Source organism: Dermacentor albipictus, unplaced genomic scaffold, assembly GCF_038994185.2.
Source record: "Dermacentor albipictus isolate Rhodes 1998 colony unplaced genomic scaffold, USDA_Dalb.pri_finalv2 scaffold_16, whole genome shotgun sequence".
Taxonomy (NCBI): domain Eukaryota; kingdom Metazoa; phylum Arthropoda; class Arachnida; order Ixodida; family Ixodidae; genus Dermacentor; species Dermacentor albipictus.
In genome coordinates, this window is record NW_027225570.1 from 6,958,151 (window position 1) to 6,981,680 (window position 23,530).

Here is a 23,530-nt window from a genome sequence, read left to right on the forward strand (position 1 = left end):
ATCAGTTGGCGCAAGACAGGGATTATTGGAGATCGCAGGGAGAGACCTTTGTCCTGCATTGGACATGAAACAGACTGATGATGATGATGATGATGATGATGATGATGATATGACCTCCATTCGACGCCATAATGAACAGGTTGCAGAGACTCCGATAGCTAGCGATGAAATGAGAAGGGCCTAGCAAGACATGAAACGGGGAAAATTGGCAGGAGAAGATGGAATAACGGTTGATTTAATCAAAGATGGAGGAGACCTATTGATTGAAAAGCTGGCGGCTCTCTAACGAAGTGTCTATCAACTTCAAGGGTCCCAGAAAACTGGAAGAATGCAAACATTATACTAATCCACAAAAAGGGTGACGTTAAAGAATTCATAAATTTTTGGCTCATTAGCTTACTTCCAATATTATATAAAATATTCACCACGTGATCTCCAATAGAAAAAGGGCAACCCTGAACTTTAGTCAACCAAGGGCACATTCAGGTTTCAGGAAGGGATACTCTACAATGGATCACATCGATGTCATCAATCTGGTAATCGAGAAATCTGCAGTGTACAATCAGCGTCTCCATATGGCTTTCATAGATCACGAAAAGGCATTTGATTCAGTTGAGATACCAGCAGTCATAGAGGCATTACGTAAGCAAGGAGTACAGGGCGTTTACGTAAATATCTTGGAAAGTATCTACGGAAGTTCCACAGCTACCCTTATTCTCCACAAGGAAACTAGGAAGATACCTATAAAGAAAGGGGTCAGACAAAGAGACACAATCTCTCCAATGCTATTCATCGCATGCTTGGACGAAGTATTCGAGCTAGGAAGGCTTAGGAATAAGGATCAACCGCGAATATCTCAGCAACCTTAGATTTGCAGATGACATTGTCCTGTTCAGCAACATTGGGGATGAGTTACAACAAATGATTGAGGACCTTAACAGAGAGAGTGTAAGAGTGGGGTTGAAGATTAATATGCAGAAGACAAAGATAATGATCAATAGCCGGGCAAGGGAACAAGAGTTCAGGATCGCCAGTCAGCCTCTAGAGTCGGTGAAGGAGTTTGTTTACCTAGATCAATTACTCACAGGGAACCCTGACCATGAAAAGGAAATTCACAGAACGAAAATGAGTTGGAGCTAGGTTTGTGTGAATATTCGAAACTGTCAAATACAGAAGTGAATTATGTCATATTCGATTCGATCTTCAAATCGAATAGGGCTATTAGAAAACTTTGAATATTTTCGAAGCCTTTTGAAGTTTAAGAATACCAGTGTGCACACGTTCTTTGCGAGTTTATGTCTTTATATATCTACCCTGGGTACAGCGTTTTCGTCCCACTTTGCTGACAGAGCCACGGCCGCTCGAAGGAAACAAGGCCCTGACCATGGCCGTGACTGAGCATTGGACAGAGCATACAAATTCACGAATGCAAACAATATTGATAATGATAAAGATGGCTTTTCAGAAGTTTTAAACAAAGCATTTACTATTGCATTTTTAGGCACTAAATGTAAAGCAACTCTAACATCATGATAATACCCGTAGGTATTTATCTATATAGAAGTATATATTACAGTCAAACCTTGTTAAACCGTACCCGCTTAAACAGTAGTTTCGTTTTAAAAGTAGTAAAGTGAAATCCCCGACTCAGCGGTCATGGAACATAATGTGTTTTGTATCCGCATAAATCGTACCAGCTTATTGCATATGTATCGGTTAACACGGAGTGTTTCCACTTCTTGTTGCGCGAACACGGCAGTGCATCGTCTCCATCGGGCAGCCCGGCAGAACAACAAGCCTCGGAAATCAGAACGGCCTGCATGCGGCCTGTGCACTTGCGCGTGAAGCCACGTCAACATCAACATCATTTCGGTGCCATGCCAGAGAGTGTTGTGGCGTTGTGCGAACAAGACTCGCGTCATGCCGACGCTAGGAGAAAAAAAACGCTGAGTGCTCAGCATAGAAGAAAAATTAGACATTGTTCGTGCTATGGAATGTGACACGAAGTCGGCGCTGACAAGGATCTACTGTTGACTGCAGTGTGTGGCATTCAGAAGGCAAAGAAGTTGCTCAGCATTGCTGCTGCGGCCGTGAAGAGATGTCGGCTACGAGGTACGGCTTTTCGCCATCGTTGCCTCTGTTGTTGCCGAAGTGTCGACTAGCAACAGTGATGAGGACGACATGGAAAGCAACAACAGCACGGGCGATTCAGACCCGACAGTGGCAGAAGCTGTGCGTTATGTCAGCCTCATCAATGCAATCATCGCAACGAGAACAGCACCCAGCAATTAAAGAGGCACCCCGCGACCTGTGCAGCGCTACTGCCTGCGTGCACGGAGAAGATGCAACACCAACGAGGAATCTGCCATGCGAGTTTTTGCCGAGAAGAGGGGGCTGACTGAAAAGCTGGCTCGCAGCTTCAGTACCGTATTTACTCGCATAATGATCGCACTCGCGTAATGATCGCACCCCTAAATTTTGTCGTCAAAATTCGATTTTTAAAAATTTCCCGCGTAATGATCGCACCCCGAACTTGCCGCAGCGATACGTCGTGTGCTAAGTCTAGCGAATAATGATCGCGCTTACCACCTGTCGAATGCTACGCGAACGACTCTTTAAGACAAGCCAAGCGGCCTGCACGCACTAAACATTCTTAAGTAGATGCCTCATTTCATTACTTTCATCACTTACTGCACTTCCAAGACAAAATGAGGTACAAGCAAACTTGCCTTTATTATGGGTTGCCTTTATAATGGCTGATGTCAACAAAAACAATAAAGGCGCATTTCGATTCTTTTCATCTGCTTTTGCACTCGTGAGCACGCAACAAATCGCGCGCGGCAATGACAGTAGCCACGTTTACTCCGATACGTTAAAAGTGTACCCTATTCATACGCCGACGCTCGTAACACAGCTAAGATATTCGCCCACCCTTAGCGGAAACGTGCCGTATTAGGATAGTAGTGAAGACAGATGCCGCAGTTTCCGCAGCATGCCCATCATGTGTTTCTATGTCACTGGCAGCTAAGCGCGCCCACCTGTTTCTGTCCCCTCAAAGTGGACATGGCTACGTTATTGCCGCAAAATTGCCGATATTAACGATAATATTCATCACTGATACGGAAGAAACTGTTTCAATGCACGTAATGTACTCACGAGAAGAAAAAAAAAATCGCGTTTGGCGCGTTCGGCTTGCTCCGCCAGCCGCCATTTTTGTTTTGGTGTCCCGCACCCGCAATCTCGCATCCCGCAGCAAACGCGGGACGAAAAAAAAATTTTTTTTGGCGGAAAATTTAACCCGCATAATGATCGCATCCCTGAATTTGCGTCGGTTTTTCTGACAAAAAAAGTGCGATCATTATGCGAGTAAATACGGTAAGTTTGACGCCGCTGTCGCCGCTGCTAGGCCGCCGCAGCATCAAATGAACGTAACACTTTGTCACGCGAAGAGAATAAATACTGCATGTCTTTTTTCCCTTTCATCGCACTCTCTCTCAGTTCCATGTTCCGTTTTTGACAGGTAAGTGGCCGATGTCATGCTATTTTGGTTAAGCAGTACTACCGTTTAGTACGTACTTTTTCATGCTCCTGCCAGCTACGGTTTAACGAGGTTTCACTGTATACCTTGTAATTGTAAGATATAATATAAACCGCCTTAAAGGAGTACTGACACAAAAATTTGAAGTCGAGATAACTTGTGAGATCGATTTAGTGCGTCACACAAACATCGTGTGTAAAATATCAGCGGCGAATATCGCTTAGAACATATTTAAAATCAATTTTAAAGTACGTGCGCGCAGCCAACCGTAAAACAGAGCACCTCGCGACATCGACATCTCCCGGGTCTGTAAATAGCCAAGAAAACGCTACGTCATGTGGCTACGTCACGAATTTTCGTTGGCTGCCATGCGGCTTTACACGTGCTCTTTACATGTGCTCGCCGTCGCCGGCCGCAATATCCGAGTCGCTGCTCTCCAGTGGGTCAAATTGAAAGTGATTGGCCACGTCTAATACGGCGGTGACTCCCACATGCAGGAAATCGTCGCTGCTGGATGACGAAAATGAGGACGATGACGACGATGATGGCGAGGACATGGCAAACCACGTGCAGGCGTAGCAGACGACTAGCAACACGAAGCTCGCGTGCCGGCGCGCCGCACGCTGGCTGCGCGGCAGAGCATACGTCATGGCTTTTTGCGAACACGTGACCACTTTGTTTACACTCCCGGTGGACCGTTTCGTTGCTCTCTGAAACCGAAACTTGGACTGGTCGCTACAAAAAAGATTGCAGATAATTACCTGTCACGCTCTGAAGTAAATGAGGTCTCGTGCCGTGATTACTGGGTCATTAACTACTTATTAAAGCAGAAAAAACCACATGGATTTTTTTTGTGTCAGTACTCCTTTAACATAGATTAATCTTTTAAAAAAAGTTCCTCTAAGCGGTAGTAGGTATTCGATGAGGCAACAGTGAGGCTTTCTAGAGCAATGCATTGTCTAGAGTCTTGTTGTTTTTTTTCTTTAGGCTTGCGCTTGCAAACATGGTCAGTGGATGTTTAAGTCCCTTCAAGTTATCAACTTCATTTACATTTTAGTTGTTTTTTCTGCTCGATTGTGCGCACAGCCGAAGTAGACAAACCATGGACTAATCGGCACAGCGAGTGTTCCGGAATGCCATCATGGAGTTCTTCGATCGCTATGTGATGCGACGTGCTGCGTGTGCAAGATGCGCCCTAGGACGCCCACAGGCACCACAACCACCCTTGTCAGTCATCTAAAGCGTCACCCTGATCCATTCAAGCAGTTCGAGAAACTCCGTGCTGCCGAACGTTCAAAAAAGCTTGCAGGCCCGAAAAGGGTGACGGGCACCAACAAGGCAGACACAAGTGCTGCTAGCTGTTTCTACTTAAAGCCGACGTTGAAACGCGACAGCCAGCATGCAAAAATGTTAACAACGAAAGTGGCGCAGTTCCTGGCCACTGGCTTGCACTCTTATTCTATCGATGAGGAGCCAGGCTTCTTGTCTTTGATGCACACCACAATGCCTGAGTACAAGGTCCCATCGAGGACTATGTTTTCTCGGAGTGTCTAGCCAGGACTTTACGGCAAAGAAAAAGAACAGATCAAAAGTGAGCTGTGCATTCACTTCACCCACGGGACCCCACGCTACTCGGTGACGACCAACGGGTGAATGTCGAGGCCTGGGGGTAGCTATGTCTCACGGGTATAACCAATGGCTCTTGTAACCGAACCCCGATAAATGCAAACTCATGTCATCTCATCGAAGACATAATCCTCACCTGTTCCCTTACCCGATCTCGCATGTCACGATAGCACTAACACAGTCTTATAAATACCTAGGTGCAACGTCCAACGATCTAACCTGGAACACGCATGTCTCTAGAGTGATATCATCAGCTAACAGAAGCCTTGTATTATTAAAATGTCATCTACGTCAAGCGCCACCAAAGCTAAAATTGCTTGCCTTCAAGTTACTTGTACGTTCTGAGCTGGAATATGCCTGCACCACCTGGAGCCCTAACCAAAAATATTGTTACGGTGATGTTGGAAGTATAGAAGATTGTATTTACAATATCAGGGTGTCTACCAACCGGGAAAACCGGGAATTCCCAGGGAATTTGAATAATCTAAAAATACTCAGGGAAAACTCAGGGAATTTGTGCTTCTATCAGGGAAAATTACCTGTAACTTTAGTGAAAGGGAACGAAAGTCGTGTTAATGCTGGCTCCAGTAACAAAGGAATCGCAAAGAATCGTCATTGACGCCGTGTCATTGGCACGATGTATTGCCAGAATAGTTAACGAACGATTTTCCAGACGCCCGATAATTCGCACGACTTTGTGGCACCACCACGTACTCCATATAGTCAATGTATATTGCCCTGACTGCAGGTCTGAAATGGCATTAACCAAAGCCACCACCGCCGCCATTTTGATTATCTCGCCACCTCGAACCGGCATTCTCGCACGCAGATCCGCTGGCAGCCGTAGCCACTACTGCGGCAACGTTAAGCCTAGCTGCTTCTACGTTCGCTGTGAAGCTTCTTGCCGTGCGGTGCCGTGTTTTTCATTGAAAGAATTTGCCACTGTCAGCAATGGCACCGACTACGCCTTTGTAATCCTCGCGGTTGGCTTCGAAGCTCGCAGAGCGCAGCGCGTTGCGTAATGCCAGTCGCCAAAAGTTAGTTTCGCCTCGGTGCAGTATTGCTAGGCGGTGAAGCATAACAAGGGTGGGAAGGGGCAATTGTCACGAGACACAGTATGCATTCCTTAATTATACACGCGCGCACCCCCGTCTTATGTTAAAGTGCGAGCACCGATATGCCTAATAAGTGTACTGGCAGGCTTTAATAGTTTTTTCGGACGTGCTTGTGGCAATTTTAGCCCTTAAGAGCAGTTAAAGACATGCATTCATTTTTTTTTTTTTTTGGACAGCCAGATTTTTCAGATGTTTTTGCGACCCTAGCGAGTCTCAAAAATAGGACGTTGACTGTACGACTGACCAAGAGGATGCTTCAAATGATCCATGGGGTCAAAGGGTGGCAGAAGGAGGATGAGAACCAAAAGAACTGACACACTAAGGAATTAACGGGAACGGAAGCGTGTCGCCGCCTCTTTGAAGGAGCTTGAGCTCAAAAAACAGTGTTAGCTGATGCTGAGATGCAAGTGTACCTCGTACAAACCAGAATAAACTCTTTAAAGCAGTGAAACCCAACACTGAGATGTTGCATATGGGCTGAGGGTATGTCAGGACAGTTGAGGTTGACTGCCCAGCTGCCGAGAGAGAATCTTACTTGTGAAAGTTCAGGCCTCATACCGATGAGCTCGCTATCAGTTGACAGAAATATCTCATATTCAAAAATATTTACTCATGTATGCATCTCCTTTTCATTTGTGTTTGAAAATGTTCGACTCAATTTTGAATGCGTTTTACCATTTCTTTCGCTGTGCATTTTACTAACACCTTCCTTCTGTTTCGTTTTTAAATAAAATACATATTACTTCTTACTATTCAAATTGAATTGTCATTTTTTTTTCAACATGCTTAGTAGAGATTGACAGCATCGGGCAACATGGTGTCAGCCTGTTTTGACATTAAACAAAGTTCTGGCTCATTCAGGGAATTTTGCAAAGGTGCTCAGGGAAAACCTGGAAAAATCGGAATTTGGAAATGTCAACTTGGTAGACACCCTGAATATATATATACAAAATGAGTCAGAGTAGTTAAGATGGCTGACCACCAATAACACGCAGCCAGCATCCCGCGATCTTCTTCCTCTCATCTTTCATCCTTCCATAATAGGACCCCCGGGTGGAAAAGCGCCGTCTCGGCACATGGTAGGCGAATAATTGCAAGCGAAGAATGGCTTCAGCCGCGAAATGTGGACGGCGTCAACAGGCGTCGGAATTGAGGATGCATCAAACTGTAGTGGCGCAATCTCATAATTTACATCGTTAATTTCATGTCGGACTTCATAAGGTCCTGTGTAGCGAGAGAGAAGCTTCTGGGAGAGGCCAACCTAACAACATGGTGACCAAAGGAGCACCCAAGCACTTGGCGCGAATTCAACATCGCGATGGCACCAGTCATAACGCTCTTTTTGTATATGCTGAGAGGCTAAAAACCGAAATCGGGCGACGTGACGTGCCATGTAAGCGCGATCGATGACTTCACAAGCGTACTCAGTTGCAACACTTGGCACAGAAGGGATGGTGTCAAACGGCAGTGTGGGGTCACGACCACACAAGAGATAAAAGGGTGAATATCCTGTGGCGTCATGTCGGGAAGAGTTATACGCAAACGTCACGTAGGCCAGCGTGGTGTCTCAGTTGCAGTGATCATTGAAGATGTACATCGACAGCATCTCTGTGATTGTTCGCTTGAGAAGTTCCGTAAGACTGTTCATTTGTGGGTGGTAGGCGGTGGACAGCTTGTGCTCAGTGGCACAACAGCAAAGAAGGTCGTCGACAACTCGAGACAAAAATGAGCAGCTGCGGTCTGTAAATAACTGTCGAGGTGCACAGTAGTGGAGAATGACATCATAGAGGAGAAAATTGGCAACGTCTGTTGTGCAACTAGTCGGAAACGCCTTTGTTATCGCGTGGCGTGTTGCATAATCAGTAGCGACGGCGATCTACTTATTCCCTCTAGTCGACGTCGGAAAAGGGCCAAGCAGGTCATAGCCTACGCGAAAGAACTGTTCAGAGCGAACTTCAATTGGATGGAGTTGTCCAGCAGGTGGCAAGGGAGGTTTCTTCCAGCGCTGACACAATTCGCAAGTTGTGACATAACGACGCATGGAGCGGTAGAGACTCAGCCAGAAGAACCGGCGTCGTACGCGGCCGTATGTACGCAAAATGCCAAGGTGTCCCGCTGTCGGTGCATCAGGAAGTTGTTCGGGAGCGACAGATCGCAGATTACGAGGAAGGACAAGGAGCAACTCAGGGCCGTCAGGGTTGACATTGCGGCGGTAGAGGATGCTGTCGCGCAGAACGAATATGCGGCACGTGGTGTCAGTGCTGCCAGATTGCACTCTGGCGATGATGGACTGTAAGGATTCATCGCATTGTTGTTTAGCGCGCATCTCGTTCATGTCAGTAAAAGTCATCATGCAGGTTGCCGCATCATGCGCAGCAGGCTCAGGGGGATCCATGGGGTGACGAGAGAGGCAGACAGTTCATGTCAGTAAAAGTCATCATGCAGGTCGCCGGATCATGCGCAGCAGGCTCAGGGGGTCTGTGGGGTGACAAGAGAGGCAGACAGCGTCCTTGTGCAGACGTCCTGACTTATAGTTGACAACAAACGAAAATTCCTCAAGCGGCAAAGCCCAGCGACCAAGCAGTCCTGTCGGGTCCCGGAGTGAACACAGCCAGCAGTGTGCGTGGTGGTCTGTAACGGCCGAAAACGTGCGGCCGTACAAATTTGGCCGGAACTTGGCAACACCCCAAACTAAAGCCAAGCCTTCCTGCTTGGTGATGGAGTAATTTCTCTCGGCAGGTGACAGCAGGCGGCTGGCGTAAGCTATCACGCACTCGGTACCATTCTGTTATTGGCGAGAACAGCACTGATGCCATGGCTGCTTGCGTCAGTGTGGACTTAGGTTGGTGCAGATGGATCAAAGTGTGCGAGTATTGGAGGAGTGGTCAGAAACCGATTAGAGTGGCGAGCGCATGAGCCTGCTCCGGGCCCCATGAGAATGGCATGTTCTTCTTTAGAAGATGCCATTCTAATGCCTTCAAGGCCTTCTTCTTCAAGGGCCGAGCAACGTCGACGAAGTTTTTGATGAAACGGCGAAAGTAAAAACACAGGCCAATGAAGCAGCGCACGTCAGAAGCAGAACGTGGCACGGGAAAACAGCGTACGGCGAGAACTTTTTCCGGATCTGGTTGGACACTGGATGCGTCAACGAGGTGTCCCAACACGGTAATCTGACGGCGCCCGACTTGACACTTCGAGGAGTTCAGCTGGAGGCCGGCTTTTCAGATGACCACAAGAATCGCCGCGAGTCGGGTAAGGTGGCTGTTGAACGTGGGAGAAAAAACAATAATGTTGTTAAGGTAACAGAGACAGGTGGTTCATTTGTAGCCCTGCAGAAAAGAGTCCACCATACATTCAAATGTCGCAGGAGCGTTGCATAGGCCAAAGGGTCATGACTTTGGACTGATATAAACCATCCGGCGGGATGAAGGCTGTCTTCTCGCGGCCCATTTCATCAACTGAAATCTTCCTGTAGCCGGATCGAAGATTGATGGACGAGAAGTATTTAGCTCCGTGCAAGCAGTCCAAGCAGTCATCAATGCGTGGTAGTGGGTAGATGTCTCTTCGTGTGATCTTGTTTAGGTGGCAACAATCGACGAAGAAACGGCAGGTACCATCTTTTTCACAAGGACGACAGGCGAAGCCCACGGACTGGCTGATGGCTCGATGACCCCTTTGCAGAGCATTTTGTCTACTTCTGATTGGATGACTCAATGTTCAGCATGCGATACATGATAGGGACGCCAACGAATAGGATTTGTGTCTCCAGTGTTTATACGGTGCTGAACAACAGATGTTTGGCCTAAAGTCTTGTCGCCGAAATCAAAGGACGTCACTGTACAATTCAAGCAGGAGACGTATGTCCGTGGCCTGTGCAGAGGTCGGGTAAGGTGCAATCATTTTTGCACAGTCATCCGTTAAGAAGGGACGTGGCTTTGATAGAAGGCTTGTTAACTATTGACTGCATAGCTTAATGTGTGCAGAAGGTCGTGACATTCTTGATTTTTTTTTTTTTCGCAGCACAAATTTTTTGGAGTGCCATATTTTATGTTAGTTTCGTATCAAGCACACTTTCGGGGTAGGCAAATAGCCATATCGTAAACTTGCAAAGGGTCAAGATAAGAAAGTGAGAATGTCACAACCTGCACTGTAGCCTAAGGAACGTGACAAAAAAAAAAACGGAGTCAAAATATGTTAAACGGTAACGAAGAAATGAGCTCCAGAAACATAGCAAAAAGAAGAAAAACAGATTTGAGCGAACGGCTCTCAAAGTTTCACCTTCTCCTCTGTTCTCTAAAAAGCACCAAATTTGTAATCTTTGGGGTGCTTTGTGAGGTGGGGCTTCTAGTACGTGTGGCCTCTGGTCTGGTGTCATGTCTGGTGTACGTGTTGCCCCCCCCCCCCCCCCCTTTTCTTCTTATAGGACATTCTTTGCTGCTGCTGCTCTACAAAGGGCATGGTGCCTAAGTTTAAAATCAAGTAACGTACAGAGCTCTGTGTGGGCATGAGTATAGTTCCAATGTACATTCAGGCAGCTTGTATCCGCAGGCTGCCCGATTGATTTCAATCTCCAGTACAATCAGTGAGGCTTTTTTTTTTTTTTTGTAGAGTTGACCATGTTACTGAATGAAGGCTCTGAGCGTCAGCAGCTTCCCAAGTCATCTTTACTTGACAATGGCTGTAGAACTTGGGATCAGAGAGCCATTGATAGATATGGAGCTGCTAGGTGCTGTTTAAAATTGTACTTTTGTATGGTGCCTCAATCACTTCTGCAGCCAGGTGTCTGTGCCAGCCAAAGGGGCCTAGTGAACAGAGCTCATGATGAGGTTCTCTTTAAGAAGGGGTGGTATGACAGATATTGCTACGAGCTATCATGACAATAGAGTCAACGCGCAATATGCTTGGTTGTGGGTCCGAGATGACGACGCGTGAAATGCTTAGCCACAGATACAAGGAGCCGAGGCACGATGTGCTTAGTCGCGCAGTACGAGGTGCCCACGTGCGAAGTACTTAGCTGCGCAGCCTGAGGTGCCGATGCGCGAAAAGCCTAGTCGTGGGCTCGAGGAGTCGACCCTCGATGCGCTTATTCACGCTCTCTGAGGTGCTGACGCGTGAAATGCCTAGTCGCGGGCTCGAGGAGTCGACACTCCACGCGCTTATTCACGCAGTCCGAGGTGCCCATGCGCGAAATTCCTATTAGCGAGCTCAAGGAGTCGACACTCGATGCGCTTATTTGCGCAGTCAGAGGCGCTGATGCACAAAATGCTTAGGTAAGGGTCTGAGAGGTCTGCGTGCGATGTGCCTGATCGCTGAGTCGGAGAAATGTGTGAAATGTTTAGCCGCGTGTGCAAAAATTGCGTGCGTGATGTGCTTCATCACGAATTCCGAAACACCGAGTGCTGAAAGGCTTAGCCGCATGTCCGAGGATTCTGCGCGAGAATCTTGGTTGCGAAGTCCGTGTCGCCAATGCTCGGAATGCTTAGCCACAAGTCTGAAATATCCACAAGCGTAGGGATCAGCCACGCTACTGCGATGTCCACGTAGTTTTGTTTTGACACGTCCAGATTACGGCTAGTGGAGACATCCAGACTCGCGAGCTGCAAAGAGCCGAGCAGACGACGCGAGCGCCGGACCAATGGCGAACCGCACTGGAGTCATGTGGCGGTAGGTACGGCCAATCGCAGACTCCTGCACGACCTTCAATCATTTGTTTTTTGTACGCTTGCTTCTGAATGGAGGAGATCACTGAAGCGGCAAATTTGAAGACGGAGAAACAAACTTTTCAATGGGACCAAGATGGTGGCGCTCGGTCGCGCCGTTGCGATGATATTGTGGCTTAAAAAACGCGGTTCTTTTTTGATTTCCGCGGGATTTTTCGCCGCCTTGGTTGATAAAACAAATTTTTTAGAGCACTTCTAAGTGGTTTACAGTGATGATATTTGGGTTATAGATTTGGGATAGAAAAAGGGTTATAAAAACTGAATATGTGATTTTCAAAAAATCTATTTTTTGCCAATATTTCGCGATGCGAAAGCTGCGTCCCCCCTTAAAAAATCAGAGCTGTTAGCTGCAATTGGCGCTAATAAGCGCCAATTGCGGGTTGGAGCGGGGTGGAGCGAAAATAGTAGAAGGGTGTTTGTTATCTCTTGGATTGGCAACAGGACACACAGACTGCAAACCAATGTTTTCAAGTTCCTGGCGAATGATGGCTTGTAGGAGGGGAACTGAAAATGTGGTAGCATCAGGGCTACGCGAACAGAAAGCTGCGGGCGCCATCGCATCCACTTCACATCTAACGATTCGTATGATGTCCTCTTATGGTGACGCATACTACTGTGCGGGTTGATCTTCACACGTCGACGTTGCGGCAGTATTGGGAAGTCCGTCAAATGGTTGTAAGATGCGTTGACTTTTGGCCTGCTCAAATTGTCGGCACTCTTTAATGATTGTGTCAACTGTAGTGCAGCTCTTGCACATGAGCAGATCAAACGCGTCGTCAGCAATAACCTTAAGCGCGTGCCCGACGTTCTCAGCTTCTGTCATGTCGTGATCGGCTTTACAACAAAGTGCCAGCACGTCCTGGATGTACGAGACATAGGACTCCGTGGGGGATTTTGCACAGGAGGCCAGTTCCAGCTTTGCAGCAATTTTACGGCCGGCTGGTTTGCCAAACAACTCTGTCAATTTCTCTTTGCATTGGCCCCAGCTGGTTAGCTCCTCTTTGTGATTTTCATACCGCACCTTTGCCATGCCTCATAGGTTGAACAACAGGTTAGCTAGCATAAGCGTAGGGTCCCGTCTGTTGATTTCACTCACGTGTTCGTGCATGGTCACCCACTCTTCAACATCGGCACCATCAGTCCTGCACAAAGTTCCAGGATCCTTAGGTTGCACAACGACAACCGAAGGTGACAGCCACGTAGCATGTGACGGTGACGTTGGAGACTGCAACGGCGTTGATCCAGCATGCTGACCGTCATTCATGGTGCGGACAGTGATGTGACGTGCACTGCGGAGCTCCGTTTCCAGCCATGGTACCCCGCACCTCTCACCAATGCGATACGGGGATGTTGGGAGTATAGAAGATCCCGCGATCTTCTTCCTCTCTTCTTTCATCCTTCCGTAACAATATCTAACAAATTGTCTAGAATCAGTACAGAACTATGCCACAAGATTCATTCATTCATGCTATTCATATAATGCCGGTGTATCATTGTTAAAAGCAGAATCCGGCCTAACAACCCTGGCTTCTCGGCGTTGTATCTCTAATGTGTACTTAGTTATTCCATAGGTTCTTTTACAGCTCACTTCATCATCCACCCTACATCAGTCCTCCTGCATGCATTTCACTACGCATTGGTCATCCCCTTCAAGTCGCGTGGCCACGTCTGCACACTACAGTCGTACCCGGTTATATAGAACTAGCAAAAAGACGCCTATCAGTTCGATATACAGCATAATTCGATATAAGCCTGCTAAATAATTGGATATCATAAAAGCACATACCTTTTATAAAGTCACTAAATTGATCAAACTAGCTTAGTTTCGCATAAATTAGTCCTGCATTTTCTTCTGCTTGGGTAATTTCACTGCCTGCGACGCATGCACTTCCCCACATTGTCAAAAGGAGGCAGAGCAGCTGAGGCCCCAACTTTCCGCATTCGCGCAGAAGCACTGGACTAGTGCGAGTGCACCAATCACTTCGGAGCATGTGGGCAAAGGACCATCGTTGCTTCCTCATTGTGCCCACTTTCACTTGTGCTCGGTATGATGTCGGCTATGTAGTCTTCGTTTTCGGGCACTCCCGTGGTAGCGACACCATCATCTGCAGTCACAAACTCGTCCCCTGTTGATTCGTCAACAGCTTCCGGAAATTCTGACAGCTCGTTCTAAACTTCAGCAACACCGGCAATGGCTTCGTCGCATTCATGAGAATTTACAGTGATCACTGTCAAAGATTGATGGGGGGGTAATTCGCACTCTCCGAACCGGAGGGGATGGGGCGACAACAAACCCACCCCGCGTGCGTTTATTGAGGGTTCGACTGCTGACCGGCGATAAGGTCCACGCCTGATCGACCGTGAAACAGAGGCATGAGACGGGAGGCGACGTACAACACACACATTCAATTTAATAAAATAAAATCATGTCCGAGACATAATGGAAAAAAACATGCAAACTTCCAGTGGTGGGTCCTAGCTCGCGGAAGGCGTGCAGGTCACACAACACACGCCCTGACGCCACTCGCGCAACACTAAGCCCACCACGTGGGAACCATTAACACTCGCAAAATAAAAAAAAATACACGACAATAAATACGGCAAACACTACACTAACAGAACATACAAAAATTAACACGCGATGGATAAACAAATGAAAGATTAAACGCGATTAGAAAAAGAGAGTCCGGCGGAAAGTTCTGAGAGCGGGCTGGAACACGAGGCTTATCTGGGGCGTGCTTGCCGAGATCTCAATCTGAAGAGCGTCGGGCTGCTGGTACCTCGCTGCCGAAAATCCTGACGGACATGCACCGTCTGTCGGTCGAACGGCGAAGACTTAGGCCTGGAGGTTTTAGCCTGCCGACCACATCTTTAGCTGTCGCCCGGTGCACGACCCAGCTCCTTCGTCTTCCAAGCTGCTCTGCCGCTCGCCGAGCCGCCTCGTCCCTCCGCCGCGCTCAGGCGACACACGTGACCAAACCGGTCTGGCGAGCTCAAGGACAATGGGAAGCTCTCTTCCCCATCGCCGTGCAAGCGGCGTTGCTGCTGCTGCGACAATGGCGGCCATCTTGAGAGGGGCGCGGGCATGCACTCTGTGACAATCACCGAGCATGCGGAAACCAGCACGTATGAAGAAAAACTTTGTACACGGCGGTGTGTATGCGTCGAGCGCCACGGGCACCGGTTCGCGAGGTTGGCTGCTTTAGCGGTAATACTTAATCGTGTCGAGGGTGCTCCTCGGAGTCTAGCACGCTGCGGGGACATCCAACTTCTCATCGTGCTCGACCCAATTTATGATTTCGAGCTTCACGGCGAAAGGCGAATTCTGCCGCTTCATCACGGCAACACTGCGAGGGAAGACCCAGAAGGCTGAATTCCCTAGTTCCTATTGCGTAAATAACATTGCACTCAGTACCGCTAAAAATGTTAAGTACCTCGGAGTTACATTTTCTGAAACGCTTGACTGGACTAATCATGTTAACTCAATTAGCGCGAAAGCTTGCTGTTTTCTTCACTTTTTCCAACGAAATTTTAAGAATTCTCCTACATCACTGAAAGCAACCTTGTATTTAACAAATGTCAGGCTTATTCTAGAATATGCATGCGTTATCTGGTATCCATACACTAAAAACCTCACAGAAAAAATAGAACGCGTCCAGAAGCAAGCAGCATGCTTGGTAACAGGAAATTAAAATTTTACTATCAGAGGATCTGGAATACGAGAACGGTTGGGTTGGAATACTCTTTCTTCACGCAGGAAAATCCTAAGATTGAAATTCGTTTATAATATTGCCACATGGTTGACAGCAAGGAGACTGAAGAAGAAGGGAACGAGGTTTGTCTCCGCATCGCACGTCAACGGTTACGTTTCGAGAAGTACAAACGCCTGGATCCCCATTCAGCGTGTATACTTCATCAGCAGGGTATACGTGCCAATTTGGTAGAGCTTGCTGGGTACACCCAACTTATGCAGGAGACCCCACTGGGCAGCGAGAACCTCGCACAATTGGAGTTGACTCCAGTTTACCGCACAAGCCGGTGAATCCGAGGCATCGCCCCAGAATTTGGAAACCTCAAGGAAAAAGTGATGACTACGACCACTGCGACATCTACGGAAAGGGTGACACCGACTTGCCTGACGCTGTTGAACCCCCAAGTGCCGACAGCTTTTCATGGTGACACATTTGAAGACGTGGAAGACTGGCTGGCGGAGTTCGAGCGCATGGCTGCGTTTAACGAGTGGGACAACAACGCCAAACTCGGGAACGTCTACTTCAGCCTCCAGGATGGTGCTCGCACATGGTTTATGAACCGCAAAAGTGCACTGTCATCCTGGCCTGAATTCCAGCGCAAGCTCCTGGAGACTTACTCCAGCCTCGATCGCCGGGAAAAAGCGCAGCGAGCCCTCCAGTCATGCGTCCAAAAGCCCAACGAGAGCGTCACGATGTACGTGGAGGACATGACGCGTCTCTTTCAGCGTGCCGATCTGAGCATGTCGGAAGAGAAGAAGGTGCGTCATCTGATGAGAGGCGTAAAGGAACAGATCGGAATACGCCCAAGACTGTCGAGGAGTTCGTCACCGAAGCCTCCGCAATGGAGAAGACGCTTCAGCAGCGGTCGCACATGTACAACTGGCAAGTAAATTCCGCCTGAACTCCGGATAAACCGGTAGGCTTCGGGTGCGATGTCGCCTTGCTTTGCGAGCTGAATCACTCAGTGGTTCGCAACGAGCGGCAGAAGCACCATGGTACATCGTCACTGCCAGTCAGCTCCCTCGCCAGTGTGGTAGCAACGAAGTACAGCAAGCACTGCAGGCATCTCTTTCCAGCAGTGAAGTGCCACCTCTGCCAAGTGAGTCCCGGCGCAAGACTTACGCAGAAACATTACTGAGCCCCGTTCAAGCTTTTGCACCTACTTATGTTGCGTTGCCAGTCGCGTTGCAATCGGCGCAAGCCACTCCGACAACTCCACTACTGTACTTCGGTGACCGCCGAACACCCGCGAGAAAATCAGGGGTTTGGTGAGCACCCGATCGACGACCGCTATGCTACCACTGCAGGAAAGCTGGTCATGTGTATCGGGAGTGCCCCTATCGACGATTGGACTGCGGGGTTTTTTTATCAATTCGCCTTGACCTAGGTTTGGCAAGAGGCCTCCCGACATCGCACAATTCATCGAACAGCAGCGCAGGCCGGGCACATCGCAGCGGCAGTCACGCTCACCCTCACCGCAGCGATATTTCTCTGCTCGTGATACCACCTCGAGGACGATGCGAGGGAGATCACCAAGTCCACGCCGGGAAAAGTGACGGCAGCGACATTCCGTGGCAGGGCCGTTGATACCTCGTATCGTGCCGACCACAGAACAACAAAAACACGACAACGCCAAAACCAGTTCCCGCGAACAAGATTTCACTGGACATACCTATGTTGATCGAAAGCAGAAAAATGAGTGCACTTGTAGATATTGGCGCCGATTACTCTATTCTCAGTGGCAAACTGGCGAGCGTTCTGAAAAAAGTTTCGTTGCCTTGGGAACGGTGCACCAGTTCGTATGGCAGGTGGCCACGTTGTCATACCGCTTGGCTTATGCACGGCGAGAGTAGAAGTTCGCGGTGCTGATTTTCTCACCACTTCTCTGGTTCTATGCGAGTGTTCCCGCGATTTAATTCTTGGGATAGACTTTCTGCGGGAATATGGCGCCATTACTGGCAGCCGTGAGCGCTGCATCACTTTCTCAACGTAAAGGGCAACAAACCAGACCGACGCCGTTTGACACAGATCCGCACTTCGCGTTTCGGATGACAGCATCACGATACCGTCGCGTGCAAGTATTATGGTTCCGGTCAAGTCCGGTGATCTACAAGATGGTGAAGCCATTGTAGAAGGCAACATTTCTATGTTGCTGCGCCAAGGTATTTGTGTAGCGCAAAGCCTTGTGAAACTTCGTGATAGCCAGACAGTGGTCCCCATTACCAACTTTACCTTTGAGCATCGGCACATTTTTTGTGGCACTGCCGTTGCCTACGGCAAACCATCAACGGACATCGTCAAGTGCTTTGCTTCTGAAGTGGACACAGACGATGGTTCGCTCAGAGACATCAGTGTAAACTCCGAGCTTACGGACGACCAAAAGAGCGCACTGCAGGAACTCTTGAACGAATTCCACGCGTGCTTCGCTCGGTCTACTAAGGTGCGGCAAACGCCACTCATGAATTACCAAATAACGACATCCGCCGGCGCACGCCCCATCAAACAACAGCCTTATCGTGTCTCGCTGAAAGAATGTGAGGCTATTCAAGCCCAAGTCAAGGAGATGCTAGATGATGGTGTCATTCAGCCTTCGCACAGTCCGTGGTCAGCCCCGGTCGTTCTGGTCAAGAAAAAAGACTGAACACTTCGTTTCTGTGCTGATTATCGACGCCTCAACAATGTCACCAAAAAGGATATGTACCTACTACCACGCATAGAAGACTCTTTAGATAGGTTGCGGCGGGCTACCGTATACTGCGGAATATAGGTCGAGGCGGAATATAGGTCGACCCCCTTACATTGAAGCAAAGAAGTCAACATAAAAATTATAAGGCACAAAACTTCATTTTATTTAGTGGTACCGCCAGACTCCTCACCTGCTCATTCGTTTGAGCTGTCTGAACTCTCGTCCGAAGACGACTGCTTTTCACTGGCTGCGTCCCACAACATTTCATCCTCGTTGCCGTCCAAGGAGTCGCTAATGCAACACTTCTTGAATGCCTGCACCACCATATCGTCGGGCAGCGAGCGCCAAGCCTGCGACACCCATGTGGCCACAATGGCGAGAGACGGGCCGCACAACCGGCCGGTCGGGGTCGTCGGGTTGTCGCCGGCCATCCACTGAATATATTGTTCACGGACACGGTCCTTAAAGGGCTTGTTGAGCAGGACGTCCAATGGCTGAAGTGTTGACATCGTGCCTCCCGGAATGACAGCAAGTTCCGTCTTCTCGTCGTGGAATGCCTGCTTCACACCTGCGGTCAAGTGCCCGCGAAAGGCATCCAAGACGAGCATGCTCGGACACCGCACGAGTGCGCCGGGTCGCCGATTCCAGGCGGTCTTAATCCAATTGAGCATGCAAGCCTGGTCCATATAGCCATTTTCATTCACGCGAACGACATCCCGCGGGAAAGCCTCTTTGGCAGCGTCTTCCTCTTGAATATTATGTATGGGGGCAGCTTTCTGCCATCTTCAGTACACGCGAGCATCACCATGAAGCGTGAATGCTCGTTCCCCGTAGAAAGAAGCTTGACTTCTTTTGCGTCGCGTTCGCGCACAGTAGTGAGCGACGGCATGTCGAACCACACCAGCGTTTCATCAGCGTTGCCAATCTGTCCCAACATATAGCCATGCTGCTGCCAGAGACGGTTAACATAGCACTGGAATTCAACCAGCTTGTTCTCGTATGCCTCTGGCAGATTGATGTGCACCGTCGAAGTGCGAATCCCTTGCGTCGCATGAAGCAACGAACCCATTAAATGGAGCCCTTGAATTGTTCCTTGGGCAGTCTGGATTCGCCAATGATCTCAATAGGGACACGTGTACTTATCTTTATCTAGTGACCACGGTTTTTGTTCTTCAGCGTCACCACCACGTGAGAATAGCTTTGATGCGGATGAGCTCTGCTGTCTCTGGCGAAGATCTGGCATAATGCTCGCGGATGAAATCCGCCACCGTCTTCGACCTCCGGGTGCACCGTGCCATAGAATAAAGAACCGCGCGGCACCCGCGAGTTGGGCTGTACCATGGGCCGCACCAAGGAGGCGATAACGATACAGATGACGAAAGGTCTGCGCTCCTACATGAACTACATGGCGTGAACATGAACTACATGGTGTGAACTTTTAGCAATATGTTTTGGAAAAAACCTCGACCAATATTCCCCACTATATGGTAAGTATTTTTCGTCTCTCGATCTAAAGAGTGGTTACTAGCAAATTGAGGTAGATGAGCGAGACCACAAAAAGCTGCTATCGTCACTCCAGATGGCCTTTACGAATTCAGGGTACTTCCTTTAGAGCTCTGTTCGGCACCAGCAACTTTCCAGTGAATGATGGACACTGTTCTCGCTGGTCTGAAGTGGCAAAGCTGCCTCGTCTACCTTGACGACGTGGTTGTTTTTTGGCGACATTTGAGGACCACCTGAAATGACTGCAGCAAGTTCTCGAAGCCATCCGATCGGCTACAAGGAGCTCATGTTTCTGGGACACGTGGTCACCGCGGAAGGCGTTAGCCCCGATCTTGCGAAAACTGCCGCCGTAGCCACGTTTCCAACACCGACCGACAAGAAAGGTGTCCGATGCTTCCTGGGCCTTTGCGCATACTACCGGCGTTTCATCGACAATTTTTCAAAGATGGCGTGGCTGCTAACTCTACTCACGTGGGACGATGTATCGTTCGTCTGGGCCTCAGAGCAAGAGACTTCTTTCACTGAGCTTCGACAGCGTCTGGTGTCGGCACCAGTTTTGGCCCACTTTGACGCGGAGGCGGACACGGAAGTTCATACAGACGCTAGTAACGTTGCCCTTGGGGCAGTGCTTGTACACGGCAGGAAGGTATTGAAAGTGTGATCGCCTATGCAAGTCGCACACTATCGCCTGCTGAGACCAACTACACCACTACGGAGAAAGAGTGTCTTGCTGTTGTATGGGCGCTGGCCAAATTTCGACCTTACCTCTACGGCTGCTCATTCGAAGTTGTAACCGATCATCATTCGTTATGCTGGCTTGCAAATCTGCGGGACCCTTCTGGACGACTGGCACGGCGGAGTCTACGTTTGCAGCAGTACGACGTGACCATCGTGTACAAGTCGGGCTGCATACATGAAGACTCTGACGCACTCTTGCGTGCCCCTATCAACACTACTGACCAAGACATTGAGGATGACGGCGTTTTCTTTGGGGCCGTAAGCGTTACTGATTTGTCCACACGGCAGCGCGCAGACGACTTACTACGGCCTATAGTCGAACATCTGGAAGGACGAAACCCATCAATACCCCGGCACATCACTCGAGAATTGTCGTCTTTTTGTTTACGACATGGCGTCTTGTATAAGAAGAATTCCGCTGCCACCAACAAGACACACCTTTTGGTCTTTCCAGCAGACCTCCGTGCCGAACTTTTCTTCGCCTGTCATGAAGAGCCTCCGTCTGACCATGTAGATTTTACGCGAACTCTTGTTAGAGTGCGCAAATCCTACTAGGCCGAAACTTGCCGAGTGTGTTAAGCAGTACGTCCAAGCCTGCTGTGAATGCCAGCGCCGAATGTCGCCAGCTGTGAAGCCTGCGGGATTGCTGAATCCGATTGACCCACCTGGCAAACCTTTCGGCCAGGTCGGCTTGGAACTTCTGGGCCCGTTTCCACTGTCATCTTCTGGCAACAGGTGGATAATTGTCGCCACAGACTATTTAACGCGGTATGCTGAGACAAAGGCGTTGCCTCGAGGCACAGCTTCCGAGGTTGCCCAGTTTTTCATACAGAGCATCGTCGTACGGCATGGCGCCCCATCGCACGTCATCACAGACCGAGGCAAAGCCTTTACAGCGCAGCTCATTGAAGACGTTTTTAAACTCCGCTGCACAACCCATCGAAGGACAACTGCCTATCATCTGCAGACAAACGGCTTGACCGAACGACTGAACAAAACGATGACTGACATGCTGTCTATGTACGTAGGCATACAGCACGAGACGTGGGACGAGATTCTCCCATAAGTAATGTTTGCCTATAACACTGCTACGCAAGAAACAACACGCTTCACGCCAGTTTGCCTCCTTTACGGCCGTGATGTGCAGACTATGTTAGAAGCAATGCTGCCGTGTGACAACATCGATCACCTCTATCTCGCCCAAAATGCCGAACTCTTAGTGCAACACACAGAAGAAGCCCCTCAGCTTGCCCGAGTGCACATAAAGAAACAACAGAGCATCGATGCGCAACGTTACAATCTCTGCCATGGACAAGTTGAGTTCCAACCTGGCGATCAAGTTTTGGTCTGGACTTGTGTGCGCCGAAAGGGACTATCCGAGAAGCTTTTGAGTCGCTACTTCGGACCTTACAAAGTGTTGCAGCGAATTAGTGATGTGAATTACGAAGTAATTCCTGACGGAAGCCAGCCACCCCGACGTCGACAACCGCAATCTGAGATTGTGTACATTGTGCAGTTGAAACCGTACTATAGCCCCTAAAATTCAACGTTTTCAGCCGCTTGGGTTAGTTTTGCTGTTGCTCGTCCCTCAGTGCCTTGTGACTATATTGCACACCACAGTGATTGTGACTATAGCCTATGTGTTCTTCCTAGGCCATCTCGGCGCTCTCATGTCAAGCCTATGTATGTTTTCATTCTTTTCTTCTTTCTTTTTTTTTTCGAAGAGGGGCTAGGGCCACATGGTGTGGCACAGCAAGGAGACTGAAAAAGAAGAAAACGAGGTTTGTCTCGGCATCGCGCGTCAACGGTTACGTTTCGTAAAGTACAAACACCTGGATCCCCATTCAGCGTGTATACTTCGGCAGGGTATACGCGACAATATATATAAAAGTAAAACTGGTATCGACAAAACACTGTTCATCAAGGAGCCGCAATACATTTAATCTAGGAGAGACCATGCTAACAAAATTAGAGCTTATCAGTGCCGTACCAATGTGTTTAACCCTTTGAGGGTCGAATTATTTTGAAAAACCTTTCCCAGGTGGTCAAATTACTTTATTGCGGATCTTGAATTAACGAAATGTATAAAGTCGGGAATGAATAGCAAAAAATAATTAGGAACAGTATTTTGGCGTCGGCATCACTCAGAACTGCAAAATGTTCAATAGTATTTCTGGGCGTGGTACTCCTTGAAGCACGGGTCCACGCACAGCACCTTATTGCAGTCCGCACACCTAAAATGCATACTCTTGGAGCGAGGAGTTGTGTTGGCGCACACATGACGTCTCTGCGTGTGGCTGCCTTGGGCACAGGTCTGAGGCACCCTCTCGTGTAAGCGCGTTGCCGCGGAGAGCGAGAATACCTCGTGAGCGGTAGTGATAAGGTAAGAGCAGGGCCAATCAAGATAGAAATCAACTTCCGCCGCCCCTGCGAGAGCGTGCCGACAAAGAAAAAACCACGTTTCGCGCGCCTCTGTTGCGATCACGCGGCAGAACCGAAACCGTGGAAGCGTGTTGCCACTGAGAGTGAGAATACCTCGCGAACGTCACTGATAAGCAAGCTAAGAGTAGCGCCAATCAAGATATAAATCAACATCGGCCACCCTGCGAGAGAGTGCCAACAAAGAAAAAAATGATGTTTCGCGCGCCTCCGTTGTGATCACGCGGCGAAACCGAAACCGCCAAAGGGGCGTTGCCGCAGTCTGAGCGACGTGCTGAAGCTAGCAATCAGCTCTGTTTATCTCCCCAAGAAGGTAGTGTTGTATATGTGGTTTCGGTTCCGGTTTGGGGATCACCTGCCGCCAGAGGCACCAGTGTCGCTATGTGTATATATATGACTGTATGTGGCAATAA

The 23,530-nt window shown here is 48.8% G+C and overlaps 1 protein-coding gene across 4 annotated transcripts in view; it reads left to right on the top strand.

Annotated features, from left to right (window-relative positions):
- Positions 1-23,530, top strand: part of TTLL12 (Tubulin tyrosine ligase-like 12) — a 288,546-nt gene that overhangs the window by 193,734 nt on the left and 71,282 nt on the right. The window contains exon 12 of one of the 4 annotated variants that reach the window (XR_010564211.1): positions 11,844-11,943. The exons of the other annotated variants lie outside the window; for them this stretch is intronic. The gene's annotated coding sequence lies outside the window, so the exon portion shown is untranslated. The remainder of the gene's footprint in view (positions 1-11,843; positions 11,944-23,530) is intronic. 4 annotated transcript variants of the gene reach the window in all.